The sequence below is a fragment of the Acomys minous genome, assembly GCF_964271855.1.
Source record: "Acomys minous genome assembly, chromosome: 4".
Lineage (NCBI taxonomy): Eukaryota > Metazoa > Chordata > Mammalia > Rodentia > Muridae > Acomys > Acomys minous.
This window is the reverse complement of record NC_140486.1, coordinates 122,028,350-122,050,151: the sequence shown is the minus strand read 5'-3', so window position 1 is coordinate 122,050,151 and position 21,802 is coordinate 122,028,350. Positions and strand designations below refer to the sequence as shown.

Sequence of the window (21,802 nt, the reverse complement as noted above, 5' to 3'; positions counted from 1 at the left end):
TTTCTTAGCAATTGTTTTGAGCAATTGTTGCCATAAATTTTTTGTCATTTTGGTGGATCTAACATATGACATTGTATACTGTTATATTATCTTCAAGTAATTTAAAATGATTTTTATGCACAGTTTGTATAAATCCTCAAAACTTAGGAAATACAGCTATCAAATATATCCTATCATCAGAAATTGGACTTGGAGATTCTGCACGAAGCAGAAATTCTACAAAAGACAAAATGAGCAAGAAATTCATGAGTACATAATAACTTAGATAAAATCTATGAAAGTGAGGAAAACATTTCTTAATGGAGGCAGACAAGAACGTCTATTCTTCATTGTTTTCTTTAGATTTTTCAAAGACTATACAGGTGGCATGAGTCTGGGAGATAATTTACCTGTGCCCACATGAGAATAAACTCATACCTGTGCATAATGTTTTATGTCTAGTGACCTTGACATTAGAGTCAGTACTGACTAGAACAGTGTTTCAGGTAGATGTTGAACTTAGCAGCCTGCAGAGCTTAATGACTATATATGAGTTCATGAAGAACACAAGGATACTCTGAATGTAGACTACTCAGAATACCAGCTTGAGGAGCACTTGGCCTTGCCCTGTGAAATCATGGCCTTGACCCTTAATCACACCAAAGCAAAAGAAACATGACTAAATAATATATCCTAGGCCACCTAAGGCTAATGAGCCTATGTGAATCCTAGACTTTAAAATATTTATCTTTGTGCAGAATATTAAAAACAGGCAGTTCAGCATCAAATTTGACTCTAAGCTTTGAGTAATATTTCATGGTGTTTCTTTTATATGATAATACCCCGTATTGTAAAGTTATAGAACAAATGAGGCTTATAAAAAGAGAAAAATAACAAGTTAAGTATAATTGTTTTCTATTGAAAAGAGATTCAACAAGATCATCTTTGAATAAACATTTGACTACTTAACTGTGTAGCTCCATAATCCTTGTTTTGTTTGGAATAGAGCTTATAATTGATAAACCTCTAATTCTTACATATATTGCACAGAAGTAGCTGAAATACTTTTTTATAATTTTAGATTAATTGTTAGTTACAATTCCTTGTTTTTAAGTTAAAAACTTGTCATATTTATTTCTTAACTATCCTATAGAATCTTTGTATTATTTATAAGTTATAATTTAAGAAGAAACATAACAAAAATATTAAGGGTTTTTATTATCACTAAAAAACTTCACAGCTTTATGGAAATGTATTACATTAAATCACATATTTAAATGTACTTTCAGAGATTAAAACCTCCACAGTACATTCATTTTCTCATATTCATATTCAGAGAATTCCTACCAAAGCATCATCAGACATAAAGTCTGATAAAATATTCACACAAGAAAGAATCTAAAAATCCACTATTACATTTTTTATTTTCTATTCAATTTAGATAGAAGACATTTATTCAAGACCAATAAGTTAGTGATTTTTTGATTCAACATCTTTAATACAATATTGTGTGATCACTTTTTTCTTACCCACAGCTCCTCACAGTTCCTCCCATACCTCCTTACCTACACAACTCCATGAATTTTTATTCTCTCTCTCTAAAAAGCAAACAAACAAACAAATAAATAAAAAACAAAGCAATCAAACAATTACAAAACAAGAAACATGCACACAATACCCTTCAACCCTAGAACAGAAACCAAAATCTATAAGCAAAGTCCAACAAACAAAACAATCAAATCAATATGAAACAAAAATGTCTACAAAGATACTCCTGGGTTCATTTTGTGCTGCCCAACTACTCCGGGGTCTGAGGTACCCTATAACTACCATTAACTACCCATTAACTATCCTGAAGTGGGGTTAATATACACAGTGAGAACCACTGGAGAAAATCATTTCCATTCTGTTTGGTTTTTCTTTTGTAAGGTGGTACCAATTGCAGATAATATCTTGATCAGGAGTGGGAGCCCATGGTCACTTTCCTCTTAGCACCAATAAACTGTCTGTTTTGAACCTATCCAGGCCTTTGCTGTGCTACCCCAGCCACAGTGAGATGATAACTGTATCATATATGTTCTTTCTGGAAGCCATTGCTTCCTTAGAATCATCCATCACCTCTGGCTCTTAGTCTTTCACCTCTTCTGCATAGTCTCTCATTTTCTTCCAGTTGTGTCTCTGTCATCTCCCATCTACTGAAAAAGGAAGTCTCTCTGAGGATGCACTGGTAAGGCACTAATTGAATATGCTGGTTATTGTTAACTGTTAATATGACACAAGCTAGGAAGAGAGTGTTGAAGAAAAATTATATAAATCACATTGGCCACTTAAGACTGTCTGTGGGAAACTATCTTGATTGTTAATTAAAAGAAGGAGCCTCAGTCCTTTAGGATGTCACCAATGCCAACGCAGGGATCCTGAACAGTGTGAGACAGAAGAAAACTGACCAAAAGACAGAAAGCTTGTATACAAGGATGGTTTCATTCACTCTTTGATATTTACTGTGGATGCGATGTCATATGGTAAGCTCTGTGAATTCATTCCAGAAGACTGCAAAAATGATGAACTGTAACATGGGCGTTCAAGTCAAATAAACCTTTCCTGTCCTCTTTAGTCTTTGTTGTTGTTTTCATCAGGATACATTGATACAGCAACAGGTATAAAAGTAGACTATTAAATTATCTTAAAGCAGGAGGTGGTGGCGCACACCTTTAATCCCAGCACTCGGGAGGCAGGGGCAGGTGGATCACTGTGAGTTCGAGACCAGCCTGGTCTACAAAGTGAGTCCAGGACAGCCAAGGCTACACAGAGAAACCCAGTCTCAAAAAAAAATAATAATAATAATAAAAAATACATCTTAAAAATACTACATATGTTCTTAGCAATTGGTGTAGATATATAGAAAACAAATGATAGATAATTAAAAACAATTTTTGAATTTTGTGCATAGCTTTAAAAGCAAAAAATCAATAATTATCATATATTTATGATAGTTACCATAGTTAAAAATATTTTTGTTTTTTGTTTTATGAGACAGGGTTTCTGCGTAGCCCTGGCTTACCTGGACTCACTTTGTAGAGTAGTCTGGCCTCGAATTTAGAGAGATTAGCTTGCCTCTGCCTCCTGAGTGCTGGGATCAAAGGAGTATGCCACCATGTCCAGCTCCAGAGTACAAATCTAGTACTAAAGATAATTAAGTATGCATCTTGTCTCAATATTAGATTCTTCATAGCAATGATTATAAAGTCTGATTATGGTGTTCACAATTGTTTGGTTTTGTTTGTTTGGTTGGTTGTTGCCATTATTACTGAGGTTTTTGTGGAGAGCCAAATATTTCTGCTGGCCATGAAGGTCCATTAATTTTCTCAGTACAAGACTGGAGCACTGTCTGAGACAAACACTTGCGATTCATCGTCTCCTTTCTTCCATTACTCCATATTGCTGGCATACACATGCCTCTCAACCACCTCTCTCTGCACATTTTCTCACGGTCTGAACTTACACATTATGAGAGTAAAGGTCTATCCCGGTGAGCTATATCATCTGCCATTTCAGACAGAACACATGATTGAAACAGGAGCTTACTTCTGACTAGGTAGTGTTTGGTTAGTCCATTTAATTGTCTCATTGGCAGGAAAATAAAATATATGCATTGGACTTAGTATGGAAGGAAGAAGAGTAAAAGAATGGGGAAAGAGAAACTAGAGTGAATAATGGGAGAAAAACAGAGAAAGCTAAATGTTGCATGTTTTTTCTCTCATGCTTATATTTATATTTAACTTTGTATATGCATTTATATGATTTGGGAAAAAAGACAATTTGGCAAAGTTACAAGATTAGCATGGGAGGGGATGACATTATAGCAATTATGAGGCAATGTACAATGGCATGTGTGAATAAGCATGCCGTAAAGAAACCAATTATTTTGTACACTTACTAAAAATGAAAAAAAAGTGTTGAGATTTGTCTCTATTTATTTGTTATAGTGATTAGATTATTTACTCGAGTAAGCTTCTTTTTCTTTTAATATAAATACGGCCTGGATGTTAAGCTCACAGATAATTTAGTAGTGTTTAAAATGACAACCCAAGGGTAGGAAAGCTCGCAGATGACGGAAGGAGGAGAATGAGGAAGATAAGCCTGAGAGGCAGCCTGATGGCAAGCAGCCACAGCACAGCGAAGGAAGCTTTAGCTAAAAGCAAGGAAAGGCAAAGCATTAGTGAGAAAGTTCAGAAGCACACATGAGGAATAGATGTTTTCCCCCAGTGTTCATGAGCTCACTCGCCTCAGGGAGATGGCCAGCCTTTCAGTATAAGGCATGATTTCCTTCCTCTAGAGTGATCCTTAGGTCCAATTAGGCAGAGGTTGAATATCAGGAACATGTGTGGGCCACTTATGCATGTATGGATATCTTGCCATTTTGTTCATTATCATGTCCGTATGTTGCAGCTTGGTAGGACTGTTTCAGTACTTCCCCCTTAGCAATGTGCACAGTACATAGTTCTTTCTGGTTGCATGGGGGCTAGACCGAGGAAAGAAAGGATTCAAGTCAAACACAGCTTGAATCACAGAGGTCTTCTAAGTGGGCAGTGTAGAGCAGTGTGTTCAGCAATAAGGGGCCACCCTCAACCTGTGAGAGCAACCAAGGGCTACACTGTTAAGTTATTCTCAATTGGGAGTCATTCAGACTAAAGTTGTATGGAATACATCAATTAGGGTTGGTGGTCAGCAACTATTGAAGATACCATGTACAGGACTAATCTGATATAATACTTACAGAACTCCTAGGTGAGGTAACACACTTCTAATTGTGTGGCTGTCATAAAAGGTATACCAGAATCAACCAAGAGTTAATCAGAAATAATAATTGGTTTCACTTAGTAGGAAAATATAAATTAAATGGAAAAGTATTTCCATTCACATCCATGTACAGAAGTGAGAATCTGCAGATATTACAATTCTTCAAATAATTCTATATGTGCCAATTTATAAATTTAAAATGTAAACCAGTTGAGTTTTAGAGAGGTCACTTCTCCTTGAGATACTTTTCACATGATAAGGTGATGAGGCCCAGAACCAATGTCTCTTATCAAAAGAAAAAATTACCATCACTCTGAAATTACCAAGAAAGACACTAGTCTCATGCTTTCTATACTCAGTTATTTATCAATTGCTCATTAAAAATATGGCATAGTGACATATCAATATCAAGCTGAGTGTTCTCATGGTATTAATATACCTTGATATTCAATCACATGCATTAGTCTCCAAGGATTACATTACAATTTGGATCATGGAGATGGTTTATGCTAAGACAGTAAATACCCTGATAATTCTACATGTTCATATGAACTGGTTGCAGTATTCTATAAAAAATAGTAGAGAATAATAATTACGTAAGATAATAATGCATGAACAAAAGCAACACTCACTATTAAAGAAAAATGCAAGGACATACTAAAACATTTATATCATCTACGCCAAACAAGGGAGTACAGACTGGCTGGCAGTGAAGGGATATTATGTAAAATAAAATTTGTGAATAATATACATGACTACACATTGTTATAGGTAGAAAACCTTGAACAAATAGCTAATCTGCAAAGTCTTTACTTGAGTATCTGCAGGGTAAGTGTCTGACATTTAAACAGATGTGACTGGAGGGACTAACCTCTTGAGTAGTGACTTGAAATTTTGCTAGATGATGAAGGAAACAGTAATAAAACCACCATTTATTATTGTGTGCTTTTAATATTTATGTTTATAATTTTTGTATTAGTGCCTACCTTTTTTCTGTCCTCGCCTAAAAAAAGTTATGATTGTAAAATATACCAAACCCTTGAAACCCAGGAAGCTAATGTTAATCTGAAATACTTAAAAGAACAAGCTGAGTGGATATTTTGGACCAATAATATTGAATTTTTTGGTGTATTCTATAGTTCTTGTTTTTCAGTTTATGGGGTTATAGATATGAATGTTGTCATTAGTTTTGAGAGTTTCACACAACTTGTTTTGATCAAATACATTCCTTCTTCCCCAATTCTTCCCTATTTACCATCCCTGCTTCTCTACTCACCCAACTTTGGGGTTGCTTTTATTTGTTTGTTTGCTGCTATTGGTTTCGTTTGGCTTTTATCTTCAATTTTTTCTTAGTTTGTATTATATTGCTATGAAGTGATACCACAACCAATGCAACACTGATAAAAGAAAACATTTATCTGGGGGCTTGCTTACAGTTTTACATCCATTGTGACAGAAAGCAGACAAATATGTTGTTGGATCAGTAGGTTTATACCCTGATTCATGAGCATCAAGCACACCTCCTACTCCCAAAAAGTTCTATTAACTAGATACAACATTCAAATAGATGAGCGTATGAGGACTTTTCTACTTCAAACCTCCATAAAGGTTAATTTTTGTTACCCAGATAACCACAAAGGTGTGATCGTCCACTTGACAGTGGTCCTCTAACTATGGGGTACAATTTCAGAGAAAACTCTCTCTCTTTCCTGCTGCACCTTAGAATTGTCAATGAGTACATGGACTACTGTGGTGTTGTATACCCAACTCTCCCCTACATGTTGGGATTTTTTTCTGTCTTAGGCTTGCACAGGCCTTATGAATGCTCTCAATCTCTATGAGTTCATAGGTACAACTTCTCTTCTGTGCTCAGAAGACAGTGTGACTGTCATCATCTGCTGCCTCTGGATCTTAAACTTTTAAAAATAATCCTTTGTTCTTCTATATTCTCTGAGCTGTGAGAAAGAATAATTCTGTAAATACGTTTTCTTTAGAGATGGGCATTCTGTCGTCCCTGATTTTCTGCATTTTGATCAGTTGTGAGTCACTGTGTTAATTATCATGTACAGTAAACAGAAGTTCTAGGCGAGGGGTAATAAATTTATTGATCTGTGGTTATAATGACAAGTAATTAGGACTCAGCTTGATACTATACTCACTTGTAACATAGTAGATGTAGCTTCTCCCTTATCACTCATGGCCTGTTTTATCATAGGTACTTAGTCACAGGGTAGTGCCTGTGTGAGTTTCATCATGTAGCTTTGGGCTTAAATTTAATCTTATTGTTGGTTAATCCTGTAATATTGGTGCCACTATTGCATTAGTGAGTTTTTAGGTAAGTCACTGCTATAATATGCACTGTTTATAACTGGGTATTATTGATGATTAATTTTCTCCTCTGGTAGCTAGCATGACACATCCCAGCATTATGAAAGCTAACCTATAGAGAAGAAGTGTCCAGGTTCATACAAGTATGATTTTTCATGTTCTACAACTCAGGCTGTGTGCTGTCTTTAACAGGAGGTTCTTACTCTCATGCTCTGTAGAATATCCACAGGCGAGTATAATAGACTGTAATGTTGGGAGCTGTATTGGATCTCATTTTCCAATTACTCCAAAAAAAAGTCATTTATACTTTACTCTGGGATTGTATTTTTGTCTATCTGTTTGTCTATCTGTTTTTGAAAATTTCGTAACATGAAATATGTTCATATAAACCTCCAAACCTCCATTTCCCTCCTCAGTTCCCTCTAGGTACTCTATAACTTCATGACTCTCCTAATTCCATGCCTTTATTTTCCTCTTCATTTGCATTTTCATTCCTTTCATCTTTTTTTTATTTTTAAATTTTTTTTAATTACCCACAAAAACCCAGGTAGTGTGGTATACATATGCAAGAGTATGGGCTGCACCCTCAACAAAGAATGCTTCTCTCTCTGAATCTATCCACTACCAATAGCTTCTCAGGAAGGTGGTAATCCTTGAGCACACTTTCTATACCAGAGTTATGGCTGGTTTAATGCCATGCATGTCATGCTTAGACAACCACGGCTTCTTTGAATTCATGAGTGCAACAGCCATGCCACATAATGAAGACAGCATTTCTCAGCACGCGCCTGTCTCTCTCCCTGCCCTCTGCCTCTTACTTTCTTTCTGATTCCTAGTCTACTCTGTTCCCTGTGATATGGTAGTTGGTCAACATAGGAAATTTAAAGCCTGTCACTCAGTCAGTTGTTGTTTTTTTTTCTTATCACTTTGTCCTATTATAAATTTCTGCACTGACTCTTATCTACTGTGAAAGTAAGTTTTTCTAACCAAGACTTAGTCTATAAGTATAAACATGTTTTCCTTCAAACTATGATGAAAAGTATTTTGTTCTGATTTATTTTTATTTATTTAATTTGCACACTGAAGATTCAATCAACACCTAGCACATGCTCCACCATAAATTCCGTCCCTTGGCTTCTATTTTTCTTTTTAATTTTCTTAAAAAAAAAAAAAAGAAAATATGTGTGTGTGTGTGTATATATTACAATGTATACACACACACACATATAATTTAACAAAGTGACAGTTTGAGTTAGATAATATAACAAATATAATGAGGTACTGTGGATTAATCATTGGGTTGGTAGATTAAAATATAAGCATGCTACATAACAGGTAACAGAGTGTTCTTTATATTCAGCTTTCACATCAATACAGAAGTCAGAAAGAAAAACAACACTAAGTCAAGGTGATAGTGAAAATACATCTACTTTTTCATCTTTTACCATTCATACTGAAATACTATTGGTATTTTGTAAATGCTGCAGTTTGGATTCTGTTTATGTATCAGTTACAAGCATTCCGAAGGACACCTAAGAAAATGTATTTTCCCAATATTTCATGTCAGCTACCGATTTTATCTCAAAGTTTGCAGATTTAATTTTTTCTTTTTTTTTATTTGAATGAAATTGCCCTAACAGTTCCATTTACTTCTTTGACGCAAATACGAGATTGTCTTATTTTAGAATACATTTGGTCAATTAGCTGTTATATGAAAAACTAAACCAATTTCATTTTATTTTGGATTTTTGTGTATATATAATTGCTTGTCAGTGCTTCAGTTGACTCTTAGAAACTACTTTTGAGCTAGATACGCTTATTTCAAGCCTTTAAGTCATCCTTTATAAGATCCACTATAATTGAACTGCTATTGAAGTTCATCATCACTTGCATTTTTCCCATCAGGTACATGTGCTTAGGAGTTCTTTGTTATTTATTACCTAATTTGCCTTACCTCTAAGGTTTAGGATGATGTAAAGTGAACTTCTGTCACATCCACACAAATACTGCATTATCTACTGGGTATTAAAAAACTTCCACAAACATGACTATTTTAAACATCCACTGTTTTATATTGTAGCTATTATTGTCTCATTCAGGACAGAGTGGCTGTAATGTTGCCCTTTGATTTGCCTTGCCTGAGTGTTATGACTACAGAAAACTACAACTCTGCTTCACTAATTAAAAATATTTAAAGCTAAAAGCACATTTTCAGTTAGTTGAAAAACAAGTAATAATAAGCCATTTTGACAATATAGAAACTATTGATATTGTACACCAATATTATTTCAGAATAAGTATCTTCATATTTCTTTTCATTTGATTCTAACATGTGTGAACTTTAAAAAGTATGTTTTATTACATTAGAAACTGCTTAACTTTTAACTTTGCTTTGAAAGAGAACACATATTTATAGAAATTAGATGTGATAGAACATGTTTGCAATCGCGCCACAATAGAATCCAAGACTTTCTTGTCAAATCCCAGGCCAATTATCCATCCTGTTTCAACAAAGAACATGAAGAAGACTAACTTTCTCTACTCTGCAGGCCACTGACTGTCTTTACCTGTTCAGTTAGTGGTGGGAATTGTGAGCTCCATCCTCCTCTATGCTAAAATTTCGGGGACTGTCTTAGTGTGTACAGATGGCGTTCAGGAAACCACTGCTGCTCTGAGTTTCCAAGATTAGTAGTTATTCTCAGAAGACACACCTTTGCTGATATTCCCCAACCTCTGGCTTTTAAAACCTGTCCCTTCTTCTTTAATGATCCCTGAGCATTTGAGGAGGGACATAGTGGTGACATAGATGGTCTATTTGTGGCTAAGCATTCTACCAAAAACGTGTTCTCTATAATGTTTCCAGTTGTTGGCTTCTCTCTGAAGTACCACCCAAGAAAAAGAGGAAGTTTTAGGAAAGCAGCAGATGGAAGAGACGGGTTGTTTCAGAGATGGAGAGACAACAGAAAGGTGAGGGAAGGTAAGGGATGGAGGGGTCTGGGAGGATTTGGAGTAAAAAAGGAGTTAAATATGTTCAACATACATTATAAGTTAAGAAGAAATAGATTTCACTAACCCCTTCAGATTGCCTGGGGAAGTCAGAGAGTCAGCCATGAATTTACATCAATAACCAACCTATAGCTAATTCTTGATATCCTCTCCAGATCCATACTTAGGCAATACCCAATGTCAATAATGTAGATTCCTTTTCCCCTTACAGCTCATGCCTCTTTTATTTTGTCCATATCCTAATAATTTTCTTTTATTATTTCCAAAGAATGCATGCTTCCCTAGGCTACAAAGTCTCTCTGAGTCTGTCTGTGGGACATGAGGTTGCTATGTTATGTGAATACAGGCTTTTACTCCTTCACTTTCAATATTTCTATGAGTAAAACTCCCATATATCACCCCTCTTACAACTTTTTCTTTGCTTCTACTGTTTTTCCCCCTCAGTGTACGTTTTCTGCTCTATTCCCATCTTGCAACCTAATACTCCAATCGAGGTGATATCTTCCTGTTTTCACTATATATTCTCCAGTCATATCAACAATAAGTAATAGACTATTGTAAATGACAATATTCATGTCTCTCTACTCCCCAAACAATTGCCACTTAAAAATGATTGTTATGTACTCAATTATTACTATTTTCATGGTGAGGCAGAACCTAAGAATAGATAGCACAGGGACAAGGGTAAAACCAAATAATTCTTGTCTAAAAGAAGAAACAATGTAGTGACAGAATGGCTCCTAATTATATTCCTCTATACTCTTTTTCAGTGCTTTGTCTAGCCATCAGCAGAGAAGTTTCTTCCTACAAGAAATGGGAAAATATATAAGTCCATACCCAGACATTATATATAGAGAGGCCTTGGAAAACCTATTCCTGGAAGGTATTCTGTCATCAAATCCTTCTTCTCAGGCCTCAGGAAACCCCACAGAGGTGGGTATAGAAATGTCCCAACACCGGGTCCTTTGCATATTTATTATGACTTCAAGGTTATTTTTTTATGGGCTTCCTGAGTGTTCAAACTAACAAGTCTCTAATTCTTATGTCGCTTCTTGGGCTCTTTTCTTTCTGTTGGTTTGTGTCCTTTAATTCAATCCACACATATGTAGCACACGCACAGCTTTGTCTTTATGTGGATCCCCCAACAACCAAAGCAGGGAGGAGCCTCTTTCACTCTGATGTCTCCCTTGTGATCCTGGTCCCCTAACCAGGCTGCCTTGTCTGGCCTGAGTGGGAGAGGATGTTTCTAGTTCTGCAGGGAATTAATGTCCCAGAATAAGAGCTCAATGGAAACCTTAAAATCTGGAACACGGTACAAACGTACTAAAAGTTCCACATGACCATGAATGCCAATATAGGTTACTACTGCTCTCACTAAAACTATCTGCCACAGTTGAAGGAAAAAAAACAACAACTCTTCCTATCTGTAAATATGTTAAAAGAAATAATGCTCACCAAACCAGCTGTACAGAAAATACTCGAAGTGATTAAAATTCAGAATGAGGGTTCTTCCGGGAAAATGGAGATGCCCGCCATGGGCCCTCCCAGGGAACCCTGGTTACTGCTTCAGCCACAGCCCGTGTGCACCAGGTGCTCCGCTGCCCCCACCCCCACCCCCCCATCCCTCCTTCCATCAACCCCACCCCCACCCCACCCCGGCCTTTGAGCTCCCAGCTCCAGAGGAAGCAGAGTTCAGTGGAGCTGCCAGAGAGGTTGAAAGCGCCAGGAGAGACATGCTTTCTCACAAAGAAAAATTCGTTTGCAAATTGCCCGACAGAGGTAAAAAAAAATCTCAGACCCTATTGCTAACCTGAAAGCTGCCGTTGCAGAACGTGAAGAGGTTGGAGGGAGACGTGAACTCTTGAACCCTGTTAGTGTAGACTGTAAGCTAAGGCAAAGAACAACCGCAAGAGTTGATACTGACGCGGACAAGGCCCAGAATTCTGACCCGATGCTTGAACCTTCGCCATTAGTTCCTGGATGTTCCTCTGCAGACATTAAATCCCCTAAAGCAAGCTCCGAAACCCCGGACCCTGCACATCTCACTCACAGAGGGAATGAGGAGACTTTGGACGCTGCTGTCCAGTGAACGCAGGCCCAGTGTCCAGCAGCAGAGCCAGGGCACGCTCGCCTGAAGTGAACCAACATCCTCCCCAGCGCCCTGTTTCAGGTCAAACGGAAGATATTTCCAGCAGCACTGACAGTCTGTTTATCACTAACTTGCAGAAGAGCACAATCTCAGCCCAGCCTGAGAAGAGAGCACCAGCGCGGACAACATTCCAGGGCTCAGAGCGAGACTCCAGAGAAGCCGCAGACACGGAAGTGCAAGAAACGCGAGTCCGAAACCCAGTGCCCCCTCCTCATAAGTTTAAGACCAATGTGTTACCCACCCAAGAGTGACTCACCAAGTCCTTGTCAGAGGAGAGTGTCTCCAGCTTCCTCAGAAGGGCGAGTCTCCTGCTTCCTCAGGAGAGCAGCAACACAGACGCAGGGCTACACAGCATCTTGAATGACGTCACAGCAGCAGGGCCGCCTACTTCTGCTCCACCACCTAGCTGCACAGCTGCTCTCTATAGAGTCCTGCAGAAAGAGCAAAAGCAGCCAGGTGTGGTGGCGCATACCTTTAATCCCAGCCTTTGGGAGGCAGAGGCAGGCGGATCTACAGAGTGAGTCCAAGAAGCCAAGATAACATAGAGAAACTGTCTTAGAAGAAGAAGAAGAAGAAGAAGAAGAAGAAGAAGAAGAAGAAGAAGAAGAAGAAGAAGAAGAAGAAGAAGAAGAAGAAGAAGAAGAAGAAGAAGAAGAAGAAGAAGAAGAAGAAGAAGAAGAAGAAGAAGAAGCACAATTCCGAGGAGATGCAGGCAAAACTCGCAGCACAGAAACTAGCCGAGAGACTAAATGTTAAGATGCAGAGCTGCAATCCAGAAAGAGAGTCTTCAGGGTGAGACTGAGAAGTGAGGGACAAGATAATGCCCAGTCCTCAGATGAGTGCTGAAGATGAGCACTGGGGGACCTTGAAAGCTGACTGCTGAGCTGTTATTGTCACATATCAAATTTCTTAACAAGGATCAAGATCAGTGTCAGAGCTTATTGAGAGACAGCGTTTTCTAAAGTTGCACAAAAGTAGCTATAGAATAAGAGCCCAGTTTGTCTTTCAGAAGATGATCTTCACGTGCTTGAAGAGTTGAATATTTGAACATTGTGTTTGACCATACTGTACTACAGTTTTGCATAATGTGGTGCATTGGTCTGATAGCTTAGTGTGGTAGAGCACACTTTTCTTTAATATAACTACTTTTTCCTTATTCTTACTCTCATCAAATAGCATTGCTTACATCCCTTCAAGTGAAATCCTTTGTTATCCCAGGCACCTACAGTGAATTAGGAAGATCTGGTTCCCTCTGTTGAGATGAAGGGAGCAGACTAAAGAGCTATGCACATGGTTGCATGGAGCTCCTGAGGTGCTGGGTGTGAAGGACCGTTTACGACACTCAGAAATGTTACAAAACAGTATATTTGCTGCTCTTGTCTTTGGGTAACGTCTGTCTTCCTGAGATGAGGATGAATTGCCCTTTGTCAAGGTGCTGGATGGGTAGGGTCTGCCCTGGTGTGGTGAGCTGCTCTCGGCTTCCGTGGCTTGAGCTCATTGCTGTCTTGGATGCTAGGTCCCTGTACTAGATGCTTGGGTTTGGTAAAGAAACTGGTAGTTTTCTAAGGGTTACAGTTGCATTGTCAGTGTATTGCTTTTTTTCTTTTTAAACTCATAAAGGTTTTTATAGGCTACAGAAACCTCAGTCTCATGTACACATTTGTGTTGTTTAAAATGATTATAGGATGGTTTCCAGCAAAGATAACAATATGTTATCAAGAAAGCCCTTTGCCTATTATGTGGAACTTGTAAAGGAGAAATAAAATACCAATCAGAGCAAAAACATTTTTTTTCAGAATAAGAAAAAGAACAAACACTGCTAGTAGTCTATAGAAAGAAAGCCATGAGGCCATAATTACTGAATTTCAAAACAAGACCAAGAACACAAATAGTAAATGATAAATTGACTACAATCAACAAACATGCTAAAATAATGATGGCAAATTTAATAACTTAGACTCTCCAATCCCAAGGCAATGGTGGCAGAATAGGTGAAACCATAATCGAGTTTTCTGTTTCCTACAAAAAAAATTTTCATTGTAGCTTTAAATATAGGAACCAACTTAAAGTAAAAGGATAGAAAATGTATTCCAAACAGATGGTACCAAAACACAAGCAGATGTCACTATCCTAATATATGACAAAATAGACTTCAAAGTAAACTAATTAGAAGAGATAAAGTACATTTAATTCTAATCAAGGAGACAGTTAGCTAAGAGTACATTAAAATCATAAACATACATACACCCAATGCTAGTGAGCCCAATTTCATAAAGGGCTACTGCATGAAAGACATATATTAACACCAATAAGTAATAATAAGTGATTTCAATATCTTACATTGTCAACATAAAAAGGAAGAGGAGAAGAAGGAGGTGGAAAAGGAGGAGGAGGAGGAGACAAGGGGAAAAAAAGAAAGAAAGTGAGAAAACAAGACATCTGGCCAAAAACAGAAGCTTCACAATAAGTGATATCATACATCAAATAAACCTAACAAAATTTATAGAATATTCCACTCAAGCACCAACAAATATACGTTTTACTACACAGACTATGAAAACTTGTTTAACATAGATCACAATCACATACTGGGACACAAAACAAAATTCAAAAAATTTAAATGACTCCTATTAACTATTATGCATTAAAACCTAAAACTGGGCATAGGCTTGTTTCAGTTAGCACTGATGCCGCTGTGGAGAAAATCATGACCAAAGCAATCTGGGTAGGATAGAGTTTATTTGCTTTCCTCTTACCCATCACTGTTCCTCATCCAAGCAATCAGGACAGGAACTTAAACATGGCAGATACCAGGAGGCAGAGGTGTGGTGGAGTACTGCTTACAGGTTTCCTCAGCCTGCTTTCTTGTAGAACCCAGGGCCACCATCCCAAGGATGGCACCAGCACAATGGGTTGGGCCCTCTTTCCTCAGTAATTAATTGAGAATATGCCCTACAGCTTGAATTTATGAAGACATCTTTTCCATTGTGGTTTCTTCTTTTAAGGTAACTCTCACTTGTGTCAAACTAGCCAACACAAAGGAAGTCAGGACAGGAACTCAAACAGCAATGGTACCTGGCAGGAAGAGATTAATCAGAAGCCATGGAGGGGTGCTGCTTGTAGCTTGCTCATCATGGCTTGCTCAGCTCTCCTTTTTATAGAGCTCAGGACCATGAGCACAAGGATGGCACCATCTACAATAGGTTGAGCTTCCTCCATTAATCATTAATTGTTAAAAAATTCCTTACAGCCAGATCTTAAGGAGCTAGTTTTCCAATAGAGTTTTTCTGTTTCCAGAAGTTAAATCTTGCCTGTGTCAAGTAGACAAAACTGGACAGCACAGGGCTAGAGAGAAGTGGGGAGGAAGGGCAATAGAAAGAGAGATAGAGGGAGGAGGGAAAAATAAAATGACATATTTTAGATAAAGCCATAGAGGAAGTCATATTATTTTGTTTACCTAAAATTATATATATTAAATTATAATTTATAAGTTATATCATTATAATCTAATTTTATATTATATTTATAAATTATAAGTTAATATATGTGTATATATATATACATACATACATACATACATACATACATACATACAACATAGACTATCCAGCACAAATCCCTGTACCAGGTATTAGAAACATCATAGTGAGTTCTTGGTCATGGAAGTCCAAGACCCTCAAAATGGTATAGACTGTTGTCATTTCTCTTGATTCCCTTCCAATATTTGAAGATTAAATCATTGTTGCTGTATCCATCATAATTTGGATACAGAACTTGGAGGATTCATAGTAGATCTTACTTGGAAGACTCTTCCAAAGGACTAGCTTTAAGGAGGAAAAACAATATTCATATATACCTTCAAAGACTATGAATCAAAACAGTGATTAGGCCAGCAAGATATCCTAAAGCTTGCAATAGTGTAGCACTTACATCTTGCATGTAACCAGCAGTTATTTACATCCAGTTAAGGCCAGCTCAGTAGGAGCTTGATACTGAGGACTTTATAGCCATGGAACCTATACAAAAGCTTGTTACCATCACTTACCAGATCCAGCATAGCTCTATGGATTGACCTGACTAGACAGCCAGGGAACGAAGAAAAGACAGAGGCATAGACAACACAAAAGCTCTGAGAATTCAGTGAACTGAAATCTGCTGGAGAAAGTGCAGCATCATGTAAGTTCAACATGTTTATTATGTAGAGTGGAGGAGACAGATGAAGGTATTGTATACAACTGAATATGGAAACATGGTTATTACATTCAGATAAATAAGGAGCTAGAGTTCATGGCACATAGCTGTATCAAGGACACAAGTTTAGCTAATCCCTGTAGGAACTGTCTCTCTAGGGGAGCAATTTTCTGACCATACAGATCTTGGAGGACAAAATATGGTTGACATTTTCTGCACATACTTTCAGTGTCCACACTTGGCCTGAATGGAAGGCCTTCTCATTTCCCTTTGTGTCTTACTCCAGGGAAGAAAGCTATGGCATTATTTCAAAGGTCTGAAGCTAGGGTTCTTGACATGCTTGGCTCAGGTCCACAACACATACTACATCAGGACTTCACATACTCTAAGCTTTTTCTAATCCTCTAATCCACGGCTCCAAAGAAGTATAATTTCTGATTGCCTTCAAAACATGTATGTATGTAAATATGTAACTATGTATCCTTATCATTACATATAAATGTTACTCACACTTCTTATCAAAGAAGTTTTGTTTTTTGCGTTCTAGAAATTCCCAACTACCCAAAATTTAGAGAACAACCGGCAATTGGGAGCTTAGTCACCAACTGACACATATACAATATAATTCTTACATCCAAAGTTGAGGGAATATTACAGAAGAGGAGGAGAGAGGATTTTAAGAGCTATATGACCTGGATGTCTGCTGTGAGATTATTATGTCCTTTATATATTGCAGGGAATATAGCTATGAATTCTCAACAATATGTTCATCTACACAAGCATGGCAGAGGACACTCTGGAGGAGGTGTCATATAATACAGTACTCATATATGAACTTCCAAGAAGATATTTTTCAAAATCTTTGGTTAGTGATTAAAACAGCTTTAAAATATAAAAGGTCTAAATGTGCTTCAAGTAAAACACTTTAAACTATCATCCAATGCTTTTTTTTTTAAATTTTAATCTTTTTACTCAAAAGCATTCTCCTTACAGATCAACATGAGAGTTTTGACATGCTCAGTTTCCAACCTGGGCTAGTTCACCCCTCTTTAAACAACCTGGTGGTCCTCTGCTCCTGGGAAATCACCATATTGATACTGAACTTATTGTGGACATTCAATTGGCATAGCCTGGATCTCCTGGACTCAAGCATTCCTACTTTCTCAGCCTCACCAGTATCTGGGATTACAGGAGTGTGTCAAAACCACACAATGAAAAAAGATAGCATCGTCAACAAATGGTGCTGGTCTTACGATGTCTACTAGTAGAAAAATGCAAATAGACTCATATATCACCACGCACAAAACTAAAGTCCAAGTGAACTAAAGCTCTCAACATACATCCAGACACACTAAATCTGTTAGAAAAAGCAGTGGGGAAGAGCCTTGAGCTCATTGGCACAGACAACAACACCCTGAACAGAACGTCAATAGCTCAAGCTCTAAAATCAACAATTATTTAATGGGACCTCATGAAACTGAAAAGTTTCTGTAAGGCAAAGGACACTGTCAATAGAACACAGTGATGGCCTACAGACTGGGAGAAGATCTTTACCAACTGTACCTCTGACCCAGGGCTAATACCCAAAATACATAAAGAACTCAAGAAACTAAACACCACCAAAACAAATATTCCAATTAAGAAATGGGGTATAGAACTAAACACAGAATTCTCAACAGAGGAATATCGAATGGCTCAGAAACACTTTTTTTAAAATGCTCAACATCCTTAGTAATCAAGGAAATGAAAATCAAAATGACTCTGAGATTCTATCTTACACCCACCAGAACAGCTAAGATCAAGAACTCAAGTGATAACACATGCTGACAGGATGTGGAGAAAGTAGAACGCTCCTCGATTGCAGGTGGGAGTACAAAGTTGTTCAACCACTTTGGAAATCAATCTGGAACTTTCTCAGAAACTTGGTAATAGTTCCACTTCAAGACCCAGCCATACCACTCCTGGGCATATACCCTAAAGATGATCCACCATATAACAAGGACATTTACTCAACTATGCTCATTGAAGCTTTCTTTGTAAAAGCCAGAATCCAGAAACAACCTAGATGTGCCTATAGTACATTTGCACAATGGAATACTGCTTAGCTATTAAAAACAAGGAAATGTTGAAATTTGAAGGCAAATGGCTGGAACTAGAAATGATCATTCTGAGTGAGGGAACCGAGACCCAGAAAGACACGCATGATATATACTCACTTATAAGCTTATATAAGCCAATAATACAGGATAATCACACTACCACACACAGACCTAAAGAAACTAAATAACAAGGAGGACCATAGGGAGAATGCTTGATTCTCATTCAGAAGGACAAATAGAATAGATACCAGAAGGAGCTGAAGAGAAGGAACAGGAAGAGAGCCTACCATAGAAATCCTAAGGAAGACTCCACCCAGCATGAGATCCAAGCAGATTCTGAGACATAAAGCCAAACTTTGGGATGGAGCATCTTATGGATGAGTTGGCAAATGGAGGGACCTGGATGGGGGGGGGCAGGAGCTTCATAAAGAGACCAATGGAGCCAACAAATCCATGCTGGGTGTGGGGGTGCTGCAGAGACTGACACAGTAACTAAGGACCATTCCTGGTGAGGATCTAGACCTTCTGCTCAGATGTAGTAAATATACAGCATCGTCTCCTAGTAGGCCCTGTAAAAAGGGGAGAAGGGACAACCTCTCACATGGACTCTGGCCCCCACATGTTGATGCAGGCAATACAGATGTGACTTGATAGGGTGAAGTCAGATGTTAGGGGAGGAGGGCTCCCCTTTCTGAGGCCAAGGGGAGACAAGGAGAGCGTATGAGGTAGGTAGGGTTGGATAAGAAGGCGATAAAGGACAGGGCTATAATTGGGATGTAAATTGAACAACATTTTTTTTTTAATTAAAAAAGAATTCTCCTTACAAGAACTGAACTATTTGTATTTTTAAATTCAGAAACGGTATTAAAGATGATTTTTATTACCCTTTCCTATGTGAAACTGAAAGTTAACCCTAAAGAAATTAAATGAAGCCATGAAAAATTTTAATGACTATTATTAGAATTTGAAAACACGGCATAGCTTCTACAAATTAAAATCATATAATACCATAATATGAATACACAATTCTGGGCCTCATTCTAGGAGGCATATTAAACTTAGGATAAAGGTTAATGAGTAGTTTAACAACTCATGAAGCAAGTATCATCAGGTTAGTATTATGAATATAGAATCTAGTGGTCATTAAAGTAGGAAGAGTTTGAGTTTCTGACTCAAAAATTGTTTTATTCCTGATTATATTTGCATCTGTGTACACATTCAAAGGGTATTAAATAGTAATTAAGTCAGAGAAATATTCCTAACAAATATGAAAATATGATGAAAACTGTTTTCTCCAGAATGCCTTAATCACGGTAGCTGAATATCTGATGTACGCCCAAAACTATATTAGAAATAAAGTCCAAGTGTTCCTTTAAAGGGAGTAGGATATATAGTTTTTAATGTATTACTCTACAAAGGCCTCAACATTTTTATACATACAGTGAATGATATCAATCATCCTCTTAACGTTTCCATGCTTGTAGGTGTTCCTTGATCAGTTGTGATTGCTTTCATCCCTCAGTTGATGCATTTTTATTGATACAAAAGACCCTTGAAAAGACGCATTTGCTTAAGTCATTTAAAATATGCAATGTCTGTTCTTTTCATGTTTTTGAAATAGTATTATAACTACATAATTGTTTCCTTCTCTTTCCTCTTTCCTCCTTCTCTCATGCACCCCTAGATCTCCTTCAAATTTATGTACTTTTTCTCTTTGCAAATATATTGTTTATCTTTCCATAATATAATATATTTTAACATTTATTAATGGATAACTGTTTCTTATAGGATATAAGAAATATAAAATTATCTTTGTTTTTACCTGAACAAATATAATTTCACAATGTAATAGAGTGTCCAACTAAGTGGCTTGTCACTTAAAAAAATATTTGAGAATGTCTCCCAAAATCTGGTTTCAAACCAGTCATATGAGAACAAATAAGTTGTACCTAACTCTTTCTCTATCACTTTTCTATTGATAAAATCATCCTGGCCATCTCCATCTTTTTTTTTATAGTTTTTGATGTTTTATAATTAATCTACTATACAACAAACAGTAAATTTTAACAGATTTGTGCTTATTTTCAGCACTGATAAATATTTGAGTATTACATTGATGTATTAGAGTTTAATCCATTCTGTTCTGAAATTCAATATAGAAAATGTAAATATATGAGAATCAGGCTAAATAATCACCTGGTGTGATATAATGGGGAGACAGTGCAAATTCATTATAGTTTCAAAGGCTTCACTTGGCAGCTTGTTAGCAAATATATGAACTATGATGAATCAGCCTAAGGGTGAGCCCTGGTCTTGTCGACCATTGTAAATCAGCTTATCAACAGCTCACACTAATGCAGGAACATAAGTGAGAAATAAATCACAGTCTACACATTAATTACAGTCAGGAAACCCAGTAACACACTTTCAAATCCTGACATCATACTTGATTTTTAATGGCAGATGAAGGAAACTTAAGGACTGCACAGGAATGGATGAAAAATTATTTATGTGCTTATATTTTCCATTTTAAGTTCAGGTTTATAATTTGCCTCTACTAGAGAGAGAGAGTTAAGATAAAGAATGGGGCCTAAGAATGTAGTGTAGTTTGTTAAGAGGGTATATTACGTGTATTCTTAGCATAAGAGAAAAGCAAAGAAAAAGGAAACAAAAATAGATCTTAATTATGCTAAGTATTTTGTAGTATATTCTATTTGTATATTTTAAAGTCCAACCTTATATCTATGCATATACACACATATGTACAACACTACAATTGACATGCAGATTCACATCTATGTTTATGTAGATTTACCTCTGAACCAGATCTCAATGAAACCAAACGTGAAAGAAAAGCTGGAGAACATATCATGCATGAAGTTTTCAAAAAAAAAAAAAAAAAAAAAAAAAAAACAAACCAAACAAACAAAAACTTCCCCAAACAGTAAAGGTAAAAATCAAAACAAAACAAAAATAGAAAAAAAAAAATAAAAATAAAAACAAAAACAAAAGAACAAACAAAAAACAGGAAAATAAAAACAGATTTTGAATGGAGTGTGTGTGTGTGTGTGTGTGTGTGTGTGTGTGTGTGTGTGTGTGTAATATTAGCATGTTTACTATACATACATAACTTTCTTATTTAAATAACAGTATCTGTGTCTCTGTGCTGGCATTTTATTGGTGTAGTATCTGTAGAGTTCAGAAAACAACTCGAGTTCACAGCTTGGATTATGTTTACCATATCACCAGA

At 37.0% G+C, this 21,802-nt stretch overlaps 1 pseudogene across 1 annotated transcript; it reads left to right on the top strand.

The window, feature by feature from the left end:
• The first annotated feature begins 11,911 nt into the window (after window positions 1-11,911).
• Window positions 11,912-13,058, top strand: LOC311596310 (DNA-directed RNA polymerase II subunit GRINL1A-like; annotated as a pseudogene). Its single transcript has 2 exons — window positions 11,912-12,718; window positions 12,825-13,058. The product of its transcript is annotated as a DNA-directed RNA polymerase II subunit GRINL1A-like (transcript).
• Window positions 13,059-21,802: the final 8,744 nt, after the last annotated feature.